Genomic DNA, 4,608 nt, shown 5'->3' with positions numbered 1-4,608 from the left:
AAAAAAAAAAAAAAAAGATAGGATTTGGGGAAGAGAGACATTTAGGCGAAAATTAAATAAAGATAGGATCAAAGCAAAATAGGGTTGTATGTAAAGTGGGACAACATCAGATCTGGACTGCAAAGGAGAACAGGTTCCTATTTCTTTTATTTTTTTTCTTTTCTTTTTCTTTCTTTTTTTTTTTTTTTTTTTTTTTTTTTTTTGAGACAGAGTCTCACTCTGTCACCCAGGCTGGAGTGCAGTGGCACAATCTCGGCTCACTGCAGCCTCTGCCTCCTGGGGTCAAGCGATCCTCCTGCCTCAGGCTCCTGAGTAGCTGGGACCACAGGCGCCCGCCACCACACCCAGCTAATTTTGGTATTTTTAGTAGAGACAAGGTTTTGCCACGTTGGCCAGGTTGGTCTTGAACTCCTGACCTCAGGTGATCTGCCTGCCCTGGCCCCTCAAAGTGCTGGGATTACAGGGGTGAGCCACCATGCCTGGCCACGGTTCCCATTTCTTTGGGTACTAGAAAGTTAAGGTGGAATGTTGTTTTCACCAAGTCCTCTGAAGCTTTGCACCTGGATTGGAAATTAAAGTTGCTTCTTTGTGCCTTAGATGTTCCAAGTAAGGGTGGCATATTTCATTCTTTCTGACATAATTTCAAACTGGTTTCTAGTCTATCATTTCAGGGAACAAAGCTTCTCAGTCAGAGAGAAAACAGTAGTCACTCCAGGAAGGGGGTGTTTTGATGCTTTACAGCTGCAGCATGTCCTTGAGGGAAAGATTATTTCTCTTTAACTTTGCAGCTAACTTTATTTGTATGTGTCCTCCCAGATTCATGCATAGCAGGGCATAGTTTTATTTTCTCAGTCCCAGTTAATTTATTTTCTCGGTTTTAAAGTCTGAAGAAATGGGCCAGGCACCATGGCTCACTCCTGTAATGCCAGCACATCGGGAGGCTGAGGTGGGTGGATCACTTGAGGTTAGGAATTCGAGACCAGCCTGGCCAACATGGTGAAACCCCGTCTCTACTAAAAATACACAACTAGCTGGGTGTGGTGGCAGGTGCCTGTAGTCCCAGTTACTCAGGAGGCTGAGACAGGAGAACTGCTTGGACCTGGGAGGCAGAGGTTGCAGTGAGCCGAGATCACGTCATTGCCCTCCAGCCTGGGTGACAGAGTGAGACTGTCTCAAAAAAATAAAATAAAATAAAATAGCCTGCAGAAACAGTGAGATAGTGTTCTCTCTAACACCATTCAGGACAGAAAGAAAAAAAGAAGAAGAAAATGAATAAGCATTGAGATTTTACAGATCAACTCTTACTAGTCTAACATAGTTAAGGGATATGGACTGGTATGTAGATGGTCTTGCTAAACTTTTCCACAAGAATCCAAGCTAGGGAAAACACCTTTGAACACAATACTGGCATGCAGGTTGATGTACAGAAAAGGGCACAGGCTGTCTAGCCAGCCAGGTTTGAATTCTGTCTCTAACAGGACAAGACATGGGCAAATTATTTGTCCTTGCTGAGGTTTTAATTAACAGATGTTCATGCAGCTAGTTACTCTACACACTCTAAACTGGATTTCTCTCATCAGGGTTATTGTGAGAATTAAATATGTTAACAGGCAAATATATTTAGCACTGTTCCTGTCCCCCAAAATATGCTCTCTTGAGTCTTGAAATGTAAAGAAAATTCTGGAGGAGGAGACTTGTTGGCATTCAGGATCCTAACAAATAGGGGCAGAAATGATTGCAGCTTGCATGAGGGGAGCAGGAGGCTAAGGATAATCTTTTTTTTTTTTTTTTTGAGACGGAGTCTGGCTCTGTCGCCCAGGCTGGAGTGCAGTGGCAGGATCTCAGCTCACTGCAAGCTCCGCCTCCCAGGTTTACGCCATTCTCCTGCCTCAGCCTCCGGAGTAGCTGGGACTACAGGCGCCCGCCACCTTGCCTGGCTAGTTTTTTGTATTTTTTTAGTAGAGACGGGGTTTCACCGTGTTAGCCAGGATGGTCTCAATCTCCTGACCTAGTGATCCGCCCGTCTCGGCCCCCCAAAGTGCTGGGATTACAGGCGTGAGCCACTGCGCCCGGCAGGATAATCTTTAAGAACCAGAGACATACGGTATTTTTCCTAAAATGATCTTTTTCATATATTAATATTTCTGAAATCAGGATATAATATAAAATCTATTATGTATATTTAATAGAATATTTCTTAATTTCGACTAGAATAGATCACTTTTAAAAATATATATATATTCTTTCTTTTTGCAGAGATGGGGTTTCACTACATTGTCCAGGCTGGTCTCGAGCTCCTGTACTCAAGCAGTCCTCCCACATTAGCCTCCCAGAGTGCTGGGGTTATAGGCGTCAACCACCACACCCAGTCTAACATGGATAGATCTCTCAATGGTTGTTATTTTCTTTTAATTTCTAATTTTACTGCATTGCAAATAGTGAAATGGCCTGATTTCTGTCTTTTGAAATGTGTTGTAATTTTCTTTGTGTCTTAAAGCATAATCAGTTTTTTATATCTATTTCCTTTTTTTTTCTTTGAGACAGAGTCTTGCTTTCTTACCCAGGCTGGAGTCCAGTGGCAAGATCTCGGCTCACTGTAACCTCCGCCTCCCAAGTTCAAGCGATTCTCCTGTCTCAGCCTCCCTAGTAGCTGGGATTACAGGCATGTGCCACCATACCCAGCTAATTTGTGTATTTTTTTTCAGTAGAGACAGGGTTTCATCATGTTGGCCAGGCTGGTCTCAAACTCTTGACCTCAGGTGATCCCACCTGCCTTGGCCTCCCAGAGTGCTAGGATTACAGGTATGAGCCACTGTGCCTGGCCTATATCTATGCCTTTAAATCAAACTTGCTCATTACATTACTTAAATCATAAATAGCCTTATTTTTATTTATTTGATGTGTTGATTTTGTGAGAGATGTGTGTTAAAATCTCCCATTATGATTCAGAATTTGTTCAATTTTCCTTGATTACTAAAAGTGTTGGCATATTGTTTGGTTCATAAAGATTCAAAACTATGATATCTGCCAGGTGTTTTAGATTTTTATTAATATGAAATATCGCACATTATCTCTGTTACAGCTTTTTACCCTGAATGCAGTTTTCTCTGTTACCAAATATTGTTAGTATTGCAGTTCTGTATGTTTTCTAATGCCAATATTTTTAGTCTTCTAGTATCATTTTCTTTTGGGTATGTCTCCTAGAAACAGCACATCCAAGTCTTCTGTTTATTTTTTCTTCTGTATTTTTTAGGTGAATTTAATTCATTGACACTGTGATAACTGTTATGTTTGGGCATATTCTGGTCATCTTATTTTGTACCTTCAATTTATCATGCTTTCTTCTTGGAGTATTATCATTTCTTTCTTTCCAGCTATGGCGGACATACTGTAAGGTGGCGTCCCATTATCTCCACTTCTAATATTCATACATTTGTGTAGTCCCCTGCCTTGAGTGCAAGCACCACTTGTTACTTGTTTCCAACCAACAGAATATGGCAAAGGTGATAGGATGTCATTTGTAATGATCTTACCCTACTTGAGACTCTGTCTTGCTATCAGACTCCCTCTAGAGACCCTTTTTGCTGGCTTAAAGTGGATCAGAATAGTTTTAGGTTCAAAAAAGAAACTTATATTGTACCTCAGAGTATTATTTTATTTATTTATTTATTTATTTATTTATTTATTTATTTATTTATTTATTTTTATTTTTTTGAGACTGAGTCTGCCTCTGTCGCCCAGGCTGGAGTGCAGTGGCGCGATCTCCCTTCACTGCAAGCTCTGCCTCCTGGGTTCATGCCACTCTCCTGCCTCAGCCTCCTCAGTAGCTGGGACTACAGGCACCCGCTACCACTCCCTGCTAATGTTTTGTATTTTTAGTAGAGACGGGGTTTCACCGTGTTAGCCAGGATGGTCTCGATCTCCTGACCTCATGATCAGCCCGCCTCGGCCTCCCAAAGTGCTGAGATTACAGGCATGAGCCACCGCTCCCGGCCTAAAATTTCTTTTTTGAGACAAGGTATTGCTTTGTTGCCCAGGCTGGAGTGCAGTGATGTGATCCTGGCTCACTGCAGCCTCGACCTCCTGGGCTGAAGCTATCCTCCCACCTTAGCCTCCAGAGTAGCTGAGACTACAGGCACACACCACACACTGAGGTGGGCAGAGGCTGAGGCAGAAGGGTTGCTTGAGCCCAGGAGTTTGCAGCTGCAATGAGTAGTGAATGTACCACTGCACTGCAGCCTAAGAAACAGAGCAAGAGAGCCTGTTAAAAAAATAGATAGGGCCAGGCGCAGTGGCTCATGCCTATAATCCCAGCACTTTGGGAGGCTGAGGCCGGTGGATCACCTGAAGTCAGGAGTTCGAGACCAGCCTGGCCAAACATGGGGAAACCCTGTCTCTACTAAAAATACAAAAAAATTAGCCGGGCATGGTGGCGGGTGCCTGTATTCCCAGCTACTTGGGAGGCAAGGCAGAAGAATCGCTTGAACCTGGGAGGCGGAGGTAGCAGTGAGCCGAGAACGTGCCAGTGCACTCCAGCCTGGGCAAAAACTGTGAAACTCCATCTCAAAATAAAATAAAATAAATAGATAAATTACAAAAAAAAAAAAA

Source organism: Rhinopithecus bieti, unplaced genomic scaffold, assembly GCF_001698545.2.
Source record: "Rhinopithecus bieti isolate Rb0 unplaced genomic scaffold, ASM169854v2 scaffold_38123, whole genome shotgun sequence".
Taxonomy (NCBI): Eukaryota; Metazoa; Chordata; class Mammalia; order Primates; family Cercopithecidae; genus Rhinopithecus; species Rhinopithecus bieti.
This window is presented reverse-complemented; position numbering follows the sequence as displayed.